Source organism: Nicotiana tomentosiformis, chromosome 11, assembly GCF_000390325.3.
Source record: "Nicotiana tomentosiformis chromosome 11, ASM39032v3, whole genome shotgun sequence".
Taxonomy (NCBI): Eukaryota; Viridiplantae; Streptophyta; class Magnoliopsida; order Solanales; family Solanaceae; genus Nicotiana; species Nicotiana tomentosiformis.
Window position 1 is genome coordinate 61,017,469 of NC_090822.1, and position 22,818 is coordinate 61,040,286.

The following is a 22,818-nucleotide window of genomic DNA, read 5'->3' on the forward strand; positions in this document are numbered from 1 at the left end:
CCCGAATACACCAACAAGTCTCAAAACATATTATAGACCTACTCGAGGTCTCAAATCACACACAACAATGGCGAAACTTCAAATCGCGCGTCGATTCGGACTTATGAGTTGATGAAATTTTCAATTCAATAACTCGCGTCGAAACATGCCAAATCAATTCGGAATGAATTTAAATTTTTCATGCATGTCATAAATGACATAATGGAGCTGTTCCAATTTTCAGAATCGAATTCCGACCCCGATATCAATAAAGTCAACTCCCGGTCAAACTTTCCAAAACTTTTCTATTTTCCAACTTTCGCCAAAATGCGCCGAATTGTTCTACGGACTTCCAAATCCAAATCCAAACATGCGCCTAAGTCCGAAATCACCATACAAAGCTATTGGAATAATCAAAATTTTATTCCGGGGTCATTTTCTAAAAAGTCAAATCTCCGGTCAAACTTTAAAAATTCGAGCTTTATAAAATCAAACCTTTTATTTTTTTCAAACACTAACGGAAAATATACCTACGTACCTCGGAATAGCTTCAAATTTTGTACATAAGTCATAAATATTGTTATGAAGTTGATCGAACTGTCGGAATCTAAATCGGGACCCGGTATCAATAAAAACCCAATTATGACCAAATTTAGAATTTCTTATACCTTTAAATTTCTAGTTTCCATTAAATGCCGATAATTTAAGCTAGGGACCTTCGAATTCGATTCCGGGCATACGCCCAAGTCTCAAATTACGATACGGACCTACTGAAACTGTCAAAATACTGATTCGGGTTCGTTGGCTCAAAACATTGACCGAAGTCAACTTAGTTGAGTTTTAAAGCTCTATTTCACATTATAATCAATATTTCATATAAAAACTTTTCAAAAAAATTTACAGACTGCGCACGTAAGTCAAAAAATGCTGAATAGTACTTTTTGAGATCTCAAAACATAGAAATAAATATTTAAAATTAAAGATGACATAGTGGGTCATCACAAAAATGCTCTCAAATTTTTCTATCTTAAAGATGTGTCAAGTGTGTCCTTAAAGTGAGGAAAGACCTCTACTTTTATAGGAGAGGAAGCAAGACATTTGTCATTGAAAAATTTAGAAAAGGGTCAAAAATACCCCTAATATTTTAGAAATAGTTTAAATTTGCCCTCTTTCCACCTATTAGTCTAAAAATACCATCAACGTTTATTTTTGGCTTGAAAATGCCCCTCATTTTCAGAAATATGAGATGGCATGTATGGATATTTTAGTTAAATAGGTGGTATTGATTTATTGGTCCACATGGATATTAGACCCACCCATAATTAACTTGACCCATTCGGAGTAAAGCCAAAATTGGGACCCTTTTCTCCTTATTGAAAATTGGCGGATATCTCACACTGTTAAATTTTCTGACGAATAGTAATAGGGTGCAAGTTTGGGATGGAGAAGAAAATGGGGGGAAAATAATACTTCAAAGTCACGAAAATGGGTAAGGATTCACCATTGACAACCATGTAAAATCTTCATTACCTTCAAGAAACCTAGTTAGCAGAAAAAGAAAATCACCAGCATATTCTCCATTATCTTGGAGACGACCTTATCCCTTAACAGAATGGGTATTCTAATACACAATTGTATCAAACTTGCGGTGACCATATTAAATACTAACACACCTACACCTTGCAACTTGCATAGAAACCAAATAATTTGGCGGAAACACATCAAACCCAAATCCTATTTTCCTCAATAATCCATGAACCTGCATTCCTCGCTTAACAAAAAAAACTCTTGAACACGCTTTCAAAAATATTGATAACAAATACTCTTCCACAAAATACCCAATTTTCAAGCATAAAACAGAAAATTTCAAAAGTATTATAGGGGTCACGTGAAATTGACTTCATTATCACATTTTCCAGAAATGAGTTTTTTTGGTTTAACTTTGAACAAAAGAAATTATCAGATAAGAAGAGAAAACGGGCAAATTCAAATATTTTTTGTTTCCCCACTTTCTTCCCCATCCCAAACTTGTACCCTATTACTGTACGGAAAATTTACCGGTGCAAGATGTCCGCCAATTTCCAGTAAGGTAAAAAGGGTCGGAATTTGGATTTACTTCAGATGGGTTGGGTTGATTATAGGTGGGTCTAATATTCATGTGGACCAATAAATCAGTACCACTTATTTAATTAACAACCCACATATTCCATCCCATACTTCTGTTAAACTTAGGGGCATTTTCAATCTGAAAATAAACGTTAGGGGTATATTTAGATCAATAGGTGGAAGGAGAACAAACTTAAATTATTTCCAATATGTTAGGGGCATTTTTGAACCTTTCCGTTAAAAATTAGTCCAATACTATTCAAAGGACAAAGTTTTCACCAAAAATCTGTTCAATACTATTCAAAGGATAATTCTTTGATAAAAGATTTGTCCAAAGAACTGCATTCCTACCAAATGTGGACAGTACTTTGGATTATTGTAACTCCAAAACAGTCTCCAAACAGTATAAAGCAAACCAAACATGTACCCTACTTCATCATTCACCTTCTACCCTTCACAAGCTAATATTAAACCATTCCAGCTGATTCAAATTAGTGTAAGACAGAAAATTCAGCATTCAATTACCCCGAAAAATAATCCATACCAGTGCAACCAATCAGAGAAAACCACCCTTTAAATAAGCAAAAAATATGTATTAACAAGGAAGTAATTAATTACAAATATACTAATTGAACGATGACGTAATCAAAAATAAATTAAACGAGACAGAACGCAAGACTAAGAAACTAAAATCAATCATAAAGAAAATAGAAGATTAACGATGGGAAGAAAGGGATTAGGATTTTAGCAATTACAGAATTCAAGTCCCCAAGATAGTGGTGGGATGCCAACTCGATAGCAATGTGAACTTCGAGCATGATTTTGTTGTTGATTAATCGTGGCCGCAAACTTAGTGAGCCGAATATCAGTCGCGATATCATCAACAACAAAGTCGTGCTTTGAGTTTGAGGTTGGCCTAAACAGAGGCGTGGTGGTGGTCGGAGCTTGATGAATTGCAAAAGAAAAAGGGGATAGGGATTTAGATTTGTCTAGATTAAGGGAGATTGGTGAGGATTTCGGGGATTTGGGGTTTGGATACGGGTAGATGATGAAGAGATGGGGAGATTGATGTAGGTTTGAGGGTGTTTGGTGGTGGCCAGATGCCGCCGCCTCCGTGGAAGAGGTGGCGGAGGCGGCAAACTAAGGAGAGAGGGATGAGGGAGGCTAGGTTTAGGTTTTGGGGTAAAATGAGGCAAAATTTCTGATTTTTCTAGCTTTATATATGAAATGAAAAATTAAATCAGGGCCATTGGATTGAAGAAGATCTAGTGGCTAGGATTGACCCTCTGTGACTTTACCAAAATGACATAGTTTGGGTTTAAAACTACGTCGTTTGAACACTATCCTGGCAGCCATTTAATTGGCATTGAAATTGCACTCTTAGCCACCTAACCATTCCAATTTTAGCCCATTTCCTTTAATCCTATCTTATTAAACTACAATCTAATTAACCTAAATACCAACCAATAAAACAAAACCTAATAAAACTAATTACCTAACAATTGAATTAATCATATGAGAAATCAATTTGATTAACTTATCAAATAATTAATCAATTAGAAGAGAACACACAAAAAGACAATATTTTTTTGGTAATTCTGTGACAAGTAAAAATGAAATAAAAAATAATTAAAAATCAAGAGAGAGAAAAGAAAGAAATGAATAAAGAAAATAAATACTTATAAATTTTGGAGATGTTAAAATAGCGCAAAATTAGGTATTCACAGCGAGAGTTCCTGAACGGTTTCTGACACTTGAAATGACGCAAGTCTTCTCGCATTTAATGACCCAAACAAGTGTTATTCCGCGGAAAATATTTCCGCTTGTTTTCGACATAATCATGACCATGATTTTTGCCGTCTATAAACTTCTCCACTACTCATCACTTTTACCCTTCACTTTGACAAATCCTTCTTCTTCTTTGAATCTCCTTAGAAGCCTACTGTAAAATTCATCTTTCTCAGTACAATTTCACTGCTCAAATTTCTTATAATCAACATGCCTTCTAACTCCGATGTCCTCTGAAACACTAACCTTCTATTCGTTGGAGGCCCTAATAAGAACAAAACGAAGGAGGTCGAGGTTGACTCCGAATCTCCTACCGTAAATATCATTATTCGTCTCCAACTTGACTCCCAGCTGGATTTTCAAGTCCAAAAAGAACCTATTAATCTCAAAAGAGATAGACACCAGCTTGTTCGCATGTACTCTTCTTTCATACGTCCTGCTAGCATTCCCGTCATGAAGAAAGATTGTGATTGGAAGGACATCGACATCATTGGCCCAAACGAGGTAGAAATGGTCACCTTCTCCAAACCAAGGTTCATGTATGTTTATACATACCCCTTCACTATGGGATTTTGTAAAGAAATTGACGCCTATAATTTCAGAATTCTACCATCGATATCAAATATGCTTGGCTCAAGTAGGTCCATCAATTGGGCGTACTGTGGCTTGCCTTCGAAAATTGTCCTCCGAGACCAGAGAAACCCTCACTCTCGCACACATGAGCAATCTCTACTCTCCGAAGATCTTTCATGGAGGTGTGTTGAAGCTAAGAAAATGCGGCCCGCCCTTCTCACTAGTTTTGATGATGACAACGACCGTGGCTGGATGAAATGGTTTGTTGTTATTGCTATCAGGGATATTCTCTCGACAACAATGCCTGCTATTACTGAATCATGGAACCTTTTTCGTAAGTGTTCGGATATCTTTTTCTTTTAGTGTTTTGAAAAAACTTTTCTCCTTTGTAAACTTTGTATTTTTCTCATTTCAGCTACTCATTGGGAACTACCACAGGTTAAGAACCAGGCCAAATAGGTACAGAAAAATTTGTACATTTCCACATCGAACTCTCGAAAGTTGAAATAAATGGCTCCCAGATTTAATTGGAAAGCCAAAAATCATGGTAAGTAAAAGTTTTTTCTTCCTTCTTCAATCTTTCAATATGACTGTTCTCTTTTCCGCAATACATAGGTTTTCCGAAAGGATTTCCCTTTGCCTCCCCCCCAGGTTCTCGATGGTTCATCATCGTGTATTATAAAATGTCATCGATGGAAGAGAGCTCGTGAATCCTCTCTCGTTTTAGATGAGGGATACTCCTCCCGGGGTCCCCAGCCCAAACACAAGAAACCAAAAAGGAAACGTACCTCCTCGGCTGGGACTCGGGAGAAGACTAAAAATGAAACACCAGCCAGACCAGCCACAGTGGTCCTTGTTGATGAAGGAACTGATGATGAACCAGTTCCTCTTCAAAGAAGAAAAATATCTTCATCAGCTCAACAGGATGCTCAACAGAGTGAGCTGAAAACTCCAACACCGGAAGAAGCTCAAGGACTCTTCACATAAATGGGATTGGCCGAAAATGCTTCATCTTATTTTCGAATCCCCATCGTTGCTTCTGCCCAAAGGAGTTCAATCCTTGACATTTCTCCGCCATCATCTTCTAAGCATGTTGTAACCGCATCACCTTTTACACCAGCTGCTACCTCTCCACTAGCTCCTTCCGAATTTATAGAAGATGTTCCTTCCCCACGGTTAGCCGTCTATTAAAATTTGGGGAACACTTACCCGGAACCCACTTAGAACCCTAACAGAAAATGGATTTTCATTCTCACTGTTTCAAATGAGTGCCACGTACTTTCCAAGCCAGTGGAGCTTGACAACTATCTGAAGTCGCTGGCCACAGAAAAAGATTGGAGAAAGATGAACTCTCTTTCGTCTGAGTGTATGCTAAACAATATTATGCACTGTTTGGCACAGGTATCAATCTAACTTTCTTTTATCCCCCATTTTATTTACCATAACCATAACTCTAACCTCTTCAGGCCAATCCTCTTGCTTCTGAGGGCCTGCAAAGGTTTATTTTGGATAAACATGAACTTACTACGAAAAGAAGTCAACTCTAGGCCGAACAGAACCAGCTTGCTGAGCGCCTCCTTGTTTCGGAAGCAAGAATTGCCCAAATGGGCAAGCTCGAGGATCAGATGAAGCAATACGAGCAAGATAGAATGATCCACGACCAAGAAGCCACTCAATTACATGAAGATCTTAAGGAGGCGAAGGCTAAGTGGGATGAACTGCATGATGCCGTGACTGTTGTGGCCGAGTGTGAGTCCGCCTTTATGGAGCAAATCAATAACTTAGAGGCTAACTTACGCTCCAAAATCGAAGAGGCTACCGTTACTGAGGAAAGGAGAGCTAGAATGAAAGAAAGACTCAAAAAGGTTATGGAGCAGAACCAGCTTCATGCAACAACCAACATCGAGCTTGATTCCAGAATCGGCATTATGAGAGCCGAAAATGACAAACTCCAATCAAAAATTGAGAAACTCCAAGATAAACTCTAAGACCAGGAAGATTCTATCCTCTTCGAGAAAACCTACGCCATTTATCACATGAAGAGAAAAACCTTGGAGGAGTACGAAGAAGGCATTGCAAACATCGATGATTGCATTGCTAAAGCTCTTGAATTGGAGATAATTGCTCTCGAGAACCTCCTTGATCGGCCCGCTGCCTCTGATTCTTCAAAAACTAGCTCTAAATATTCGAAAATCGAAGAAAAAGCTGAAGAAGAAGAAGAAGAAGAAGAAGAAGAAGAAGAAGAAGAAGAAGAAGAAGAGGAGGAGGAAGAAGAAGACAAGTGTGAAGGCCTCGAACCGGAAACGGAACAACCTTCTCCCGAAAAGAAAAATGAAGACTCTTCTCTCCCTTCAGCCTCTGGCAGCAAAAATAATTGATGTTTAAATTTTTCTTTACTTTTGTAATATGCCAAACTTCTTTATTGAGTTTGGCATTTTGCGTAATGAAAGAAATTTGTTTTCTTAAGTCTTGTGCAAGAAATATTCTTTTTTTCTTCTCTAACAGATAAAGCTCAGGAATTTTTCTTACACCCGACAACGTTTGATCGCAGGCATTCACACTTCCAAAATCCTTTGACTATGAGGGTTTATAAGAGAGGGCCCTTATGTTTATAGTGCTCTTGAAAATGATGTCTCCTGTTCATTCTGGCACAAGCATTTGAAGTTTTAATTAACTTTCAAACGGAAAATAATTAAACATAACATGTGGACAAGAAATAGGATAAAAACAAAAGGACTTTGATTTATTCCTTCTATCTTTAAAAGTACATTTTCATAAACATTCTTTTCTTAAATAAATAAAGCTTCCAATACACGTGGCTAACTTGTACAACTTATTTCTACGGTTTTGATCATGCAATCCCCGGTCCTATTAAAATATAGATCCCGATTCTAACAATCCCCAGTCTTCGCGAAAATTTTAGTGCCTCAATATGTAATAGACCCCATAGTGTTCAAATGCGAAGTATGAGAATTCAAATACTGGAAGTCTTGTTTTCGACGATGATCCTTTCTTCATAGTACGCTTTACATTGTTGCCACATTAAAAACCTTGCCAGAAAAATCCAATTGGGACAAAAACTGGACGAAGGGAAAAAGAGTATAGCGCATACTTTCCGCAAAGATCTTCAGCAGTAGTACCTTTTGAGGTGAGTCACGTTCTAATTTCTTGGCAATTTAACTCCATCTTAATTCTCCAATTGATATGAGCATTTTCCGGTTATAGTAGAAATCTGATAAGGTCCTTCCCACATTGGTCCCAGCTTCCCGGCATTGACTTCTCGAGTACTTTGAGTTACCTTTATCAAAACCAAATCTCTGACTTTAAAATATTGAATATTTGCTTTGCTCTTGTAATATATTTCCATTCTTTGTTTTTGTGCCACCATCCTCACATACGCCAGATCTGATGCTGAAAATTCAGTTTAACCAGCAATGCTTCATTATTTGCCTCTTCGTTTGCTCGGTAATACCTAAAGGTCAGTTCCCCAACCTCCACCGGATTAAAGTTTCTGCATTGTATACAAGTGAAAAGGGTGTTTCACCCGTGCTCGATTTCGTCGTTGTTCGATATGCAACACACCTGGTAGCTCATCTGGCCACTTGCCTTTTGAATACAAGTATGGAAAATACGGTATATAATAGTCTGAGACCAAATACAGTAAATGAGAGGATAGGGAAGGAGATGCAAGGTCTGCGAAATACGGCAGCTACCTCAGAATCTCCAGAAGATTAACTGTGCGAGAGAATTAGCACCCGCTATGTCCGAAAATAACTAGATTTGCACAGAAAGTACATGGTGTAGTATGAGTACAACCAACTCAGCAAGTAATAATAATAACTAAGGAACTGGAGATAATGACGAGCTACACAGTTATAGTTCACTTTCAGTAATTCCAGCAAAGAATAGGCATGCTTTCAAATCCAACAGTTTAAGTCAAATCAATTTTATACAGTTCAAGTTCATGTAATCCGGATATAAAATCATTCAGAGAGTTCACAATAATAACAGATAGAAACTAAGTGCATCAACAAATGAAAAACAAGTACAGCCTTTCAGGACAACAATCACTCACTGGGCTCCCAGCCCTCAGCACTCACTGGGCTCCCATCCCTCAACACTCACACTCAATGGGTACCCGCACTCATTGGGGCCGTACAGACTCCTGAGGGGCTCCTACAGCCCAAGCGCTATAATCTTCATGGACAACTCACGTGCTGCACGGCCAAATCACGTGCTATAGTATAATATATGGATCCGCACGGTCAACTCACATGCTATAGTATAATATAAGGATCTGCACGGACAACTCACGTGTTGCACGACCAACTCGCGTGCTATAGTATAATATATGTATCCGCACGGCCAACTCACGTGCTATAGTAATATATCTCACAATCAGGCCCTCGGCCTTGCTCAGTCATAAATCTCTCCAGTCTCTCGGGCTCTCAGAAATCATGAAAATCAGCCCAAACAACAATGATATGATGCATCAATAATGAACAATAGAGACTGAGATAAAATAATCATGTAAATTATGACTAAGTACAAACAACAATTAAGCAAATAGTTCAACATGTACATGACCTCTGTGGGTCCCAACAGTACTAACATATAGCCTAAACATGATTTCTAGTCAAATTTCCACAACACATAGAGAGCACATAGCTAACAACAAGTTATTCAACTTCACAGTCTCACGGGGCGGATCAATTCACAATCCCCTCGGTGCACGCCCATACGCCCGTTACCTAGCATGTGCGTCACCTCCAAAGTAATCACATGATTCCAAATTCTGGGGTTTCATACCCTCAGGACCAGATTTAAAACTATTACTTACCTCAAACCGTGAAATTATTTACTCTGCAATGTTTTTTCCTCGTGAATTGGCCTCCAAACGCCTCGAATCTAGCCACAAATAATTTGATTCAGTCAATAAAATTTATTGAAATTAATTCCATAAGCAAATGCAAGTTTTTCGCAAAAATCCGAAATTACACTCCAAAAATCGCCCGTGGGGCCCACATCTCGGAACCCAACAAAAATTACAAAATCCGAAATCTTATTCCATCACGAGTCTACCCATACCAATTTTTCCAAAATCCGACCTCAACTGGACCTCCAAATCTTCAAATCTATTTTTCAAATCCCTAAGTTCAAATCCCCGATTTACACCTCAAAAACATGTAATCTAGTCGAATTATTCGATGATAATTCAATATTATGGAGTACAAATGATCACAAGGGACTTACCTCGAGTTTTCTCGTGAAAACCTCGCTCAAAAATCGCCCAACCCGAGCTTGAAATGCCCCAAAATGGCAAAAGCTCGGAACCCCTCTGTTTTTGTACTGCCCAGTGGTTTTCGCACCCGCAGTGATTTCTTCGCACTTGCGGCTTCGTACCCACGATAAAATTCTTAGCACAACCCGCGGCAAAATTTTTCGCACCCACGGTGCCTGGCCAGCCCATGCATTTTCTGCTTCCGCGACTAATTCCTCGCATCCGTGAGCTCGCACCTGCGGCCCTTTTTCGCGTAGGTGCGATCATACCAGATGCCGAGATGCTTCAGCTCCTCCTCCAAATCCAAATTCGATCTGTTAGGCATTCGAAAAACTCACCCGAGGCCCCCAGGGACCTCAACCAAATATACCATCAAGTCCTAAAATATTATACGAACTTAGTCAAATTCTTAAATCACATCAAATAACATCAAAACGACGAATCGCACCTCAAATCAAAATCTATGAACTTTGAACTTTCAAATTCTATATCTTGTGCCGAAACAGATCAAATCAATTCGGAATGACTTCAAATTTTGCACACAAGTCATAAATGACATAACTGACCTATTCAAATTTTCAGAATCGGATTCCGACCTCGATATCAAAAAGTCAACCCCCCGATCAAAGTTTCCAAAAATTCAACTTTCGGCATTTCAAGCTTAATTCCACTACGGACCTCCAAATAATTTTACGGACATACTCCTAAGTCCGAAATCACCATACGGAGATATTAAAATTATCAAAATTCAAATCCGAGGTCGTTTACACATAAGCCCATATTCGGTCACTTTTCTAACTTAAAATTTTTAATTATGAGACTAAGTATCTCATTTCACTCCGAATTCCTTTCGGACCCGAGCTAACTAATCCGGCAAGTTATAAAATAACTGTAAAGTATAAATTGAGTAATAAATGGGGGAACAGGGTTATAATACTCAAAATGACCGGCCGGGTCGTTACAAGAGGAAAGGTAGGATCCAAACTCAGCTTATGGACAACCATTTCCAATGGAATACCTGTCATGTCTGAATGCGACCATGCAAAACAATCGACATTAGCTTTTAGAAAATTAATAATTTTTAACCTGAGTTTGGGGCTCAACCCTGTTCCTAAGTGGAAATTTCTTTCTAAAAACTCCGTAAATAAGGCCACTTGTTCGAGTTCTTCAGCAATTGATTTGGTCGCGTATGTTTCCTCCGGTACCTAAAAAGATCTCGGTACCTGCTAAAAATCTTATGACTCCTCTTCTCCAATATCTTCAATCGGAGTGGAAGAGGGCACCGACTCCAATAGTTGATATTTTCCTATTTCGTTCCCCTTGCTACTAGACAAGGTAACTGTGTTTATCTCTCTTACAGCCGACTGACCTCTGATCTGCTTGACCCCTTTCGGAGTGGGAAATTTTAGCAGTTGATGATATGGTGATGGTGCAGCCTTCATTTTATGTATCCAAACAGAGTGGTCTTTGTTACGCCTTCGGCATGCGTTGGCAAAAGGATCTCTCCTCGGGTTGTGACACTCGTTAGGTTAAACCCAGCCAGAATCTTTGTTGCCGGAACTTTGTTTCTGGTTAACTTTGTTTGCTCCAAAACTCTCCATTGTATGATGTTGGCTGAACTACCTGGATCAACCAACATATGTTTAATTTTCAAATCTAAAACATTAAGAGATATTACCAGAGCATTGTTGTGTGGTAGAATAAGTACATCAACATCTTTCTCTGTAACGGTGATGTCGTCTTCTGAAACTTCACGAACCCTCTTGCCATGAGTTATTGATATCTTCGCCTTCTTTACTGCCGAAAATGTCACCCCATTTACTTCGTCACCACCAAATATCATGTTAATCGTCATGCGAGGTGACCCTGCAGACGGTTTTGATAGTTTAGCAACATCTCTGCTTTACCCATAATTATTCTTGGCCCGATCACTTAGAAATCTCTGAGGTGGCTATTCTTGAACAATGCTGCCACCTCTTCCCGAAGGTATCAACAGTCCCCAATCCTGTGACCATGAGTTCCATGGAACTCACACCATAGATTAGGATCCCTTTGGCTAGAATCCGATCGGATTGATTTCAGAAACCTAGACTTCTTAATATTCTTCATAGTCGACACCAACTCTACCAAGCTGATGTTAAAATCATAGTCAGATAACTGGGGATATGCTGAATCTCGTGACCCTGAAGATTCCTTCTCCCGTAAAGCTCTATTATTCTGAGCAAGATTCGCTCTTCTATTGGTAGCAAACTTGTCTCATGACTGAAATCCTTTACTTCCATGCCCCTCAACCCTTTCATAAGGATGAAAGCGACTCCTAGAAGACCTCCAATCTACATCGAAATTAGTTTTGAATTTTTTCTAATTGCGATTACGACTACATCCTTTGAAAGACATCAACGAACTCAATTGATCATCTTCTATTCTAATCTTTGGCTTATAGCGATTATGGACACCCATGTGGTTGCCTAAAATTCTAACAAGCTTTCCTTCAATTTTCTGGAGGCATCAGAGCTCAAGAGGTTGAGACCTTTTATCAATGCTTCAACTGCCCACCCATGCGGTACCGCAGGCAACAACATCCTTTTCTTCTGAAATCGGATCACGAACTCTCGTAATAGTTGGATTCTCCTTCGGCGATTCTGAATATGTACGCCTTTCTAGCTTGGACATTCCTTGCCCTAGCATGATCTTAAATGAAAGAATCTACAAGCATTTTAAAAGGGTTAATGGAATGCTCAAGTAAAAGGGAATACCATGTTAAATCACCCTTCGTTAGGGTTTCTCAAAAATTCTTGAGTAAGACAGATTCGATCTCGTGTTAGGCCAAGTGATTTCCCTTCACAGCCATAGTTTAGGTCGTGATATGCTCCTGTGGATCCGAAGTCCCATCATACTTCAGAATATCCGTCATCTTAAACCTTTTCAGAATCAACTTTTGGGCCGCACTTGGTTTGAACAGCAACTGCATATATTCTTGGAATCTGCCAGCGGCGCTCCCGAGATCTGATCCATCCGAGCATGAAATTATTTAGTGTTTTGGTCCATTCTTTCATTAATCTCCCTCATGAATATCATGAGTTCAGTTTTGAAAGGATCGTTAGCATTGCTGTCATTCCCGGATCCACTACCGGCACCACCCGCTTTATTTTTATTAAACCTGAATCCCTCTCTCGGAGCAACGTTATCGGTTCTTTGCATTGTTTGATTCCCAGGCACGCTGGGAGGAATCCGAACGGCTCCATTGGGGTTATTAGAAGCAACCGAAAATGCCTGCTTCAATTATGTCATCACTCGGTCTTGCCTTGAGAGATGCTTCATAATTTTCCTTTGTTGCTCTCTCAGGATTTTGACTGTTTCCCGAACATGTTCATCATTCGCATCATTAGGAGTTGAACTTCTCACATGGTGAGGATTTTGCTCTTCGTGAACCGAAGTTGCCTCATCTCCATCGTTGCGAGTTTCACTAATTGAATCTTCCTACTGGAACACATCCTCTCGCTCATTGTGTGTTCCAACATTGTAGGCATTGTTCACATCATAGCTGCCATATCTGATTTTTATTTTGCTAAGAAAGGGATCAAAATTTGTTAGAAACATATGAATATATCAAAGAAATTAAACAATTGTCTATGCCCCACGGTGGGCGCACAACCTTTGTTTACACGTAAAACAGTACAGTTGAATTTGTAACATGGTTTATAGATACGTGAATTAATTTGACCTAGAAATATGAAATAAATAAGAATAGAAATAAGATTATAAAATAAACTTGGAGGAAATACGAGCATGGATATGAATCTAGCTTCTCCGGTAGCAAAAACAATAACAATATTAAGAACAAAGTAAAAGAGCAATTTTATAGAATGAGAACTGATTTTTGCTTTTGTGTACATAATGTTTCGTGTCCTACTATGGATCCTAATTCTCCTATCTTTAGCCCTATTTAGGGAGACAAGATACCCAGATCAAGCTCCTCTTGAATGAGAATAAAATCGCCATTGATGGCTGCATAACGGTTGATCATAAATACAGAGATTCCTTGTAGCGGTTGCTCATTGAATGTTGTGCTTTTAAACCGATGCCTTACTTTCAAATTTTTGTTTTCGGATTCGATGCCTTCGGGATTCGCTCAGCACCAGTCACATGCTTGTATTTGGTGCCAATTATTTGCTCACTCACATCTTACCTGTCTTTTGTTGCACGTGTCATCTCGTCATTCGTCCAACTATCGCTAACTAATTTTACCACAACAACCTTCATTCGCAGCATAACAAGTGAAAGTGAGATTTTCATTAAAAAATACAAGTGTAAAAAAAAGGTTCAGTAAAGGTTCCCAAAGATTGAGTTTTAAAGCTTGTACATAAGAATATGCTCTAAGAATGACATGACTGAATGTTTTAAGACAAGTCGGGTTTTTATCTAGAGTTAAGCAAATTTTAACATTCCGAACCCATATTGTTCATGTAAATAAAGAAAATTTGAATGTTATTTCTTTAGTTCGTATTTTATACTCTCTTTGTTTCACTTGACATGATAATATTCTACTGATTGAGAAATCAATGGTTTTCTCTTCTAGTACACTTTTTTTCCTACTGTTTAAGAAATATTTTTAATTATAAAAAGTAGTGACTCAATTAAAGACGGTTTTGCAAAAATCGAAGATGTCTAATAAAAATAAATATGTTGTATTTCTTTTTTTGGTAATTATCTTTTTGTATTAATCACCAAGAATTATATCTTTACAAAGCCATAGCTAACTAGACTTGTTAGCTATCATAAAGAAAAACAACTCTATCTGTACTGTACACAAGCTCTAATTTTCTATAAGATGAAACTATGGATCAGATTTCTAAGTCCAGTTGGAGCTCGAATACTGCAGACACACGCAATTTCTTTAGCTATCGAATCCCATTTTCTACTGCTTTTCTAAAATATTCTCATATTTCTATCGATCCAGATATTGTGTACAACTTCTGTAGAGACCCTTTTGAAAATCTGGGCTTTTTGTGATGTCCTTTGGCTCTATTGATCACTTCTTGCACAGGTTATTTTCTGACAGTCATATTGAAGGTTTGATCTTGTATCCATTGTATTAATCTATTCAACATGTCTTTTAGCAAACTCACACTCCATAAACAAGTGCTCACTTGTTTCATCAAAGTTCTGGCACATAGCGCATTTGAATTAACCACAACTCCCCATCTAGTTAGCCTGTCAGCAGTTACTAATTTGCCTTGCATTTGCAGCAGCCATAGAGTGAACCTGGCTTTTGGCCTAGCAGGGTTCTGGAAGACCAAGGATTTCCATGGAACTCTAGGTTGATCTCGAACATATATCTGTCTCGTGATACTCTTTCCAGCAATGTGTTGATATTGGACTTGATTCAGTACATTCTTTGCTTCCATAATTTTTCTTACCATCCAACATGCCTATTGTGGTACATGCATACCCTTCAGTTGCTTCCCTTTAATGTAGTACGTGTGAACATTTTATCCTCAACTTATCTTCTTTGTGAGCTAGATCCCAACATATATTAGTTGTTGCAGCTTTATTCCATATATGCAAGTTGATCAAATTCAGTCCTCCAACACTCTTGGGAGTGCATACTCTATCCCATGCTACTAATACTTTTCGTGTAATTATGTTACTTCTAGACCATAAGTAGCTCCTGCAGTATGCATCAATAAGTTTGAGTACTTTAGCAGGCAGCACAAGCCCAATATGCTCGGATTCCAAACAAAATTAATTGTATTAGTTGAGCCCTTCCTGCATAGGATAGCTTCTTAGCCATCCAAGATGAGATTTTTATAACTATCTTTTCAATTAGAGGTTGCTACTGAATCAGGGATAACTTCTTTGTAGAGAGTGGAATACCAAGATACTTGAACGACAATTCACCACTAGAGAACCCCAAAAGCTGAAGAATTCTATCATTTTCTGCGATATCCCTCCTAAATATATAGAACTCTTTTCAAGATTTGCTTGCAATCTTGAAGCTGCAGAGAATTGTATGAAACACTGATGTAAAGCCTTGACAGAGGGAAGATCACCCCTAACAAAGAGAATAAAGTCATCTGCAAAAGATAGGTGTGTAATACCTAACTTTGCACACCTATGATGATAGTAAACTCCTATTTTTTTATTAGCCCGAGTAAGTTTCTACTAAGATATTCCATTACTATAACAAAAAGAAAAGGGGACCTAAGATCCCCTTGCTTGAGCCCTTTAGCAGCATCAAAAGGTTATGATGACTCCCTATTAACTAGGATGATATATCTAACAGTCTTTACACATTTCATGACCCATGCTGTAAACTTAGAAGGGAATCCCAACTTTGCCATTACTTGCTCCAAGTAGACCCATCCTACAGAGGCATAAGCCTTTTGGAGGTCAATTCTAATCATGAACCGGGAGAAATATGTTTTCTTTGTATAGGATATAACTAGTTTATGAGCTAGAATAATGTTATCACCTATTTTCCTCCGATGAACCTAGCCTATGCATTACGTACTATATCTGGAACAACCTTTTGAATCTTTGCTACTAACACCTTGGATATTTACTTGTATAGAATAATGCAACAAGCAATTGACCTGTATTCTTTGACAGTAGTTGGTTCTCAGTTTTTGGTATTAGAGTAATAGATGTGCAATTTATAGCCTTGTAAATCTTGCTACTAGTAAAGAAATTATGTGCTGCCCCTATTACCTCCTCCTTGATAATGTGCCAAGATTTCGTAAAGAAAGTGGCATTATATCCGTCTATACCTGGTGTTTTGTCATCCCCAATAGACTCTAAGTCTGCCCGAATTTACCTCTCTGTTACTTCATGATGTGTGGCTATAATTCATAGTTTAGCATATTATTTGCCTTGCATTTTTATACGTTTTAATGACAAAGTACACCTTATTTGCATGTAATAGGGTCTATTTTATGTGTAGGTGAATTGGAGATGAAAGTAGAAGAAAAAGGAGACCTACAAGTCAAAAGCGTGTGCGGGAGCATTGAATGAGAGAACCTGGTGATGCCAGGCTTGAAGCTGGTGTTGCAAGGCAAAGGCCAAGCTGAAGCTGGCTTTAGGCTGGCGTTGCAAGGCAAAGGCCAGGCTGAAGCTGGCATTAGGTTGGCGTTGCAAGGCAAAGGCCAGGCTGAAGCTGGCGTTAGGCTAGCAACGCCAGGCCTGGGGCCAGGTCCAATCCGAGTTTTGAAGACTTAATTCATTTTCGGGTTTGATTAGGACTTGGCCTACACGTTTAGGTCTTTTCCTACACATATAAATAGACCTAAAAACGCCACTTGGATGGAATTGTTGGCGACCGGAGGCAAGAATATCACGTGGACAACTTTTGGAGGAGAAAATCATCGAGTTCTTCATCCCTTTATTATTTCTTTGTAGTTTGTTTATGCAACATACTTGAAAAATTGTTACTACGATCATGTGTGGCTAAAACCCACAGTTTTGGGGTTGTAATTTAGCCATGAATATTGTTATTTTACGTTGACTTAACCTTGATTACAATTCAATAATATATATTATTTCTTCAATTCTGTGATTAATTGCTTAATTGTCTGGCCAACAGTTAGGTTCTATTTACTATCTATGCTATGCTTGGGAAAGCCGTGTTTAGATTAGAGAAGAATTGAAGAGAGCACGATCTTAACTCTTGGGGGGGGGGGGGATTTGTGGTTAGGATAGGAATATACCTAGTCACCGTGCTTAATTAAATATCGTAATCTTAATGCATTTTTGATAGATTGATTCCATAGGAATATAGGCGTTAATCTATTTTGAATAGGCGAGTAGTACTTCGGGAGAAGGCTGTGAGAGCAATAGTTCGATTAATTAGCAACCATGAGTGAATTGTATGAAATGGAGGGTTAACTAGAACACAATAGGATTGGTGAATCGATCACAACCCTGGAATATTTGTCTCTACTGAATACACCACAATTATTTTGCTACTTGATAATTTAGTTATTAATTAGAATGATAGTTTAGTATAATCACATCATTGAACTCGATTTTGGCTTGACTGAATAACAATCTTGGTAAATTTAGTGGGTAGTTGATACAAGTCTCTGTGGGTTCGATACTCGACTTATCATTTTATTACTTGTACGACCACGTAAACTTACGTGTGCGTTTGGGAGCAATGGGAGCAACAAGTTTTTGGCGTCATTGCCGGGGACTTGAATATAGACTACTTTCTAGTTTTTTCTTTAATTGTTTATTTCGTCAAGTCTAACGTTACTTGATTGTTGCTCTGGTCTCAGGAACTTTGATTGAATGCGTAGGGTCAGAAGCCAGGACAGACTTCAAGGCTTTGACCCCGAACCTGAGAAAACATTTCATAAGAGGTTGAGGGAAGCAAGGGATACAAATAATCTTCAAGCACTCATTCAATTTCATGTGAACGTGGCAGAGGAGCAACACATGGCTGTTCAGGAGGTGGCAATGCCCAGCATTGCTAATGTCACCTCCAGCATCGTGAAGCCCAGAATCACTGGGCACTTTGAGCTGAAACAGAGCATGATCCAGCTACTTCATGCGAATGGGCAATTTATGGGTCTTCCACATGAGGATCCACAACAGCATATAGCTCACACTTTCATAGAAGGGCTACATCCTGAAACAAAAATTATGGTAGATGCTGCAGCTGGAGTTCAAGTGTTAGAGAAAAGCTTTGACGAGATATATGCATTATTGAAGAAATTCTCCAAAAGCAATCCGGATTGGCAAGGATAAATGGGCAGACACACGGTGCAAATATCTGCAGGGGTTCTCGAGTTAGATGTCATCTCGGCATTATCAGCGCAAATTTCTACACTGACCAACCAAGTCAATCAGATGACCTTGGTTATTAACAAGCAGCAAGCTCAACCAGTGCAACTGGTTCAAGTGTTTTGTGAAGTATGTGGAGAGGGTCACATGAGTGACTTATGCCCAGTAAAACCAGAGTCTGTCTGCTTTGTGGGTAATGCAAATAGGGGTCAGGCGAACCAATATGGGAACACTTACAATCCCAACTGTAGAAACTAACCAAACTTCTCTTGGGGTGGAAATCAAGGTGCTCAAAATCAATACCGACCACAAGCACCTCAACAACAATATAGACCACCTCAGACTGAACAACATGCAATCTCAACAAGTTATATTGAGGAAATGATGAAAATATTGATGGCTGACCAGCAAGCCCACACCGCAAAGATGATAAAGAAAGTGATGGTTGACCAGCAGGCCCAAGCCACAACAATGAGAAATTTGGAGCGCCAAGTGGGACAACTGGCTAGTGCCCAAAATACTAGACCAGTTGGAGCTCTTCCAAGTGACACTGAAGCTAATCCTAAGGCATCCATTAATGTCGTGTCATTGAGGAATGGGAGACAATTAGAAGAAGTCTAGTCGAAAAAGAGAAAACATGTGACTTTTAATGAGAGCCCAGCCACTATAGAATCAAAATCAGAAAAATCAAAGGAGTGAGAGAAGCCAGCTGAAGAGGCGGTGGCTGAGCAACCCCCACCATTGGTTGCGAGGCCACCACCTCCATTTCCACAAAGATTGTAGAAAGTGAAGGATAATGCAGCGTATAAAAAGTTTCTTGATATTTTGAAGCAGGTGCAAATTAATATTCAATTGGTAGACATCTTGCAAGAAGTGCCCAAATATGCAAAATATATCAAGGACATAGTGGTAAATAAAAGAAGGCTGACCGAGTTCGAAACTGTGGCACTCACTGAGGAATGTAGCTTAAGAATTCAAAGCAAGCTACCTCAGAAATTGAAGGATCCGGGTAGTTTCATTATCCAAATCTCGATTGGTAAGCATGCAGTCGGGCGAGCCTTATGTGATCTTGGAGTGAGCATCAATTTGATGTCGCTATCTGTGTCCAGACAGTTGGGGTTGGGTGAACCATGCCCAACAACGGTAATCTTACAGTTGGTTGATCACTCTCTTGCTCATCCTGAAGGAGTAATTGAAGATGTGTTAGTTCAAGTGGGTTCTTTCATATTCCCTGCTGATTTAATTATCTTGGACTACGAGCCTGATCAGGAAGTCCCATTTATTTTGGGGCGTCCATTTTTAGACACGGGTCAAGCTATTATTGATGTTTGCAAAGGAAAGATAACGATGAGAGTAGGCGATCGAGTGGAGGTATTCAATGTATATAAAGTACTCAGATTACCAGCCCACTATGAAGAGCTATCCATGATTTCTGTGATGGAAAGTGATGCTAAATCATTAGTGCCTTATATGAGCCCTATAGATCCTCTTGAACGAGCTTTGATTGGGGATGAAGAAGACATCGAAGATGAATTGACGGGAGAAATTGAGCAAATACTTGATATCTCCTGCAATTATGTCCATGGGTTTGAAAAATTTGAGGAGTTGGATAGGCATATCACTCTAACCCCTCCTAAGCCATCTATTGAAGAAGCTCCAAAGCTAGAACTTAAGCCCCTACCAGTACATCTGCGCTATGCTTATTTGGGGAACTCTGAGATATTGTCCGTGATTATCTCATCCAGTTTGACTAATACACAAGAAGAAAAATTGCTCAAAGTACTTCACGAGAATAAAAAGGCTATTGGGTGGACAATTGCTAACATCAAGGGAATCAATCCATCATTTTTCATGCATAAAATCTTCTTGGAAGATGGACACCGCCCTAGTGTTGAGCAGCAAAGGAGTTTAAATCCAATTATGAAGGAGGTCGTAAAAAAGGAAGTAATTAAGTTGCTCGATGCAGGTATCATCTTTCCTATTTCTTACAGCAATTGGGTAAGCCCAGTTTAATGTGTGCCCAAAAAGGGGGGATGACTGGGATTGCGAATGAGAAAAATAAGCTAATTCCTACTTGCACTGTGATGGGGTGGAGAGTATGTATCGATTATAGAAGGCTCAACAAAGCAACCCGCAAGGACCACTTTCCACTTCCATTCATTAACCAAATGTTGGACAGATTAGCGGGGCATGAATATTATTGCTTCCTTGATGGTTATTCAGGATACAATCAGATTGTCATATGCCCAGAGGATCAGGAGAAGACCACTTTTACTTGTCCTTATGGCACTTTCACCTTCAAGCGAATGCCGTTTGGTCTTTGTAATGCACCAGCTACTTTCCAGAGATGCATGATGGCTATTTTCACTGATATGGTGGAAATATTTGTGGAAGTTTTTATGGATGATTTTTTGATCTTTGGGTCTTCTTATGATGATTGTTTGAAGAATTTGAGCAAGGTGTTGGTCCGTTGTGAAGAAACAAATCTGGTATTGAATGGAAAAAATGCCATTTTATGGTGTAGGAAGGCATTGTGTTGGGTCACAGAGTGTCTAGGAGCGGCATTGAAGTTGATAAGGTGAAGGTGGAGGCGGTTGAAAAATTACCTCCACCTATTTCTGTGAAGGGTGTCTGAAGTTTCTTGGGACACGCGAGATTCTATCGACGCTTTATTAAAGATTTTTCTAAAATTGCTACTCCTTTGTGCAGGTTGCTTGAAAAAGATATAACTTTCAATTTTGATGACGCCTGCCTCAAGGCATTTGAAGAACTCAAAAAGAAGTTGGTGGATGCTCCCATTATTGTGGCACCAGATTGGTCCTTACCATTTGAACTTATGTGTGATGCGAGTGACCATGCTATTGGGGCAGTACTAGGCCAGAGGAAAGACAAGCTATTTTATTCCATCTACTATGCGAGTAAGACTCTTGATGATGCACAACTGAATTACATCACCACTGAAAAGAAGTTGTTAGCCGTTGTGTGGGCCTTTGAGAAATTTCGGGCATACTTGGTGAGAACAAAAGTCATAGTCCATATCGATCATGCAGCAATCAGGTATTTATTTACAAAAAAGGAATCTAAGGCTAGATTGATGCGCTGGGTTTTGTTGTTGCAGGAATTTGATGTAGAAATACGAGATCGAAAGGGCACAGAGAACCAAGTAGCTGATCATCTATCAAGGCTGGAAAATCACGACCACATGTAGGAGGGAGGCCAAATTAAAGAAGTATTTCCTGATGAGCATCTTTTTGCTATCACCCAAGACCCTCCCCCATGGTACGCAGACTATGTGAATTATCTTGTGAGTGGGGTACTTCCTCCTGAAATTGAATCTGAAGCTAGAAAGAGGTTTCTACATGATGTGAACATCTACTATTGGGATGAGCCATATTTGTACAAGCAATGTGCTGATCAGTTGATGAGGAGATGCGTTCCAGAAAAGGAGGTAGAATTAGTGTTGTATGATTGTGATGCATCACCTTATGGGGGCCATCATGGAGGAGATAGAACAGCTGCAAAGGTATTACAATCCAGTTTCTTTTGGCCAACTTTATTCAAGGATGCCCATGCATTTGTTAAGAAGTGTGACCAGTGTCAGAGAATAGAAACAATCACTATGAGGCATGAGATGCCTTTGAATAACATCCTGGAGTTTGAGATTTTTGATGTATGGGGGATAGATTTTATGTGATCATTCCCATTGTCCAGGGGAAACAAATACATTTTGCTAGCAGTTGACTGCGTGTCAAAATAGGTAGAGGCGATCGCATTGCCAACAAATGATGCCATGGTGGTAGCTGTGTTTGTGAAAAATAATATATTTTCGAGGTTTGGGACTCCACATGCTTTGATTACTGATGAAGGGACACACTTTTGCAATCGGTTGTTGAATAACCTTCTAGCTAAATATGGAGTCCGCCATAGAGTTGCGACAACATATCATCCTCAAACAAGTGGACAAGTTGAGGTGTCTAATAGAGAAATAAAGCAAATCTTAGAGAAGACGGTGAGTGTGAATAGAAAAGAATGTGCTACAAAGTTAGATGATGCCTTGTGGGCATATAGAACTGCATACAAAACGGCAATTGGGACGTCGCCGTAGAGGCTAGCTTATGAGAAGGCATGTCACTTGCCTGTTGAACTTGAACACAAAGCATATTGGGCCATTAAGAAGTTAAATATGGACCTTGAAGCCGCGGGCGAGAAAAGACTTTTGCAGTTGAATGAGTTAGATGAGTTCAGGCTGCACTCTTATGTAAATGCTAAGCTTTACAAAGAAAAGACAAAAAGATGACATGACAAGC

The 22,818-nt window shown here is 39.1% G+C and overlaps 1 protein-coding gene and 1 pseudogene across 1 annotated transcript in view; both read left to right on the top strand.

Annotated features, from left to right (window-relative positions):
- The window catches only part of LOC104098627 (uncharacterized), a 48,016-nt gene that overhangs the window by 17,825 nt on the left and 7,373 nt on the right, over window positions 1–22,818 (top strand). The gene's annotated exons all lie outside the window — the stretch shown is intronic.
- LOC138900822 (uncharacterized) lies at window positions 18,476–22,808 on the top strand (annotated as a pseudogene).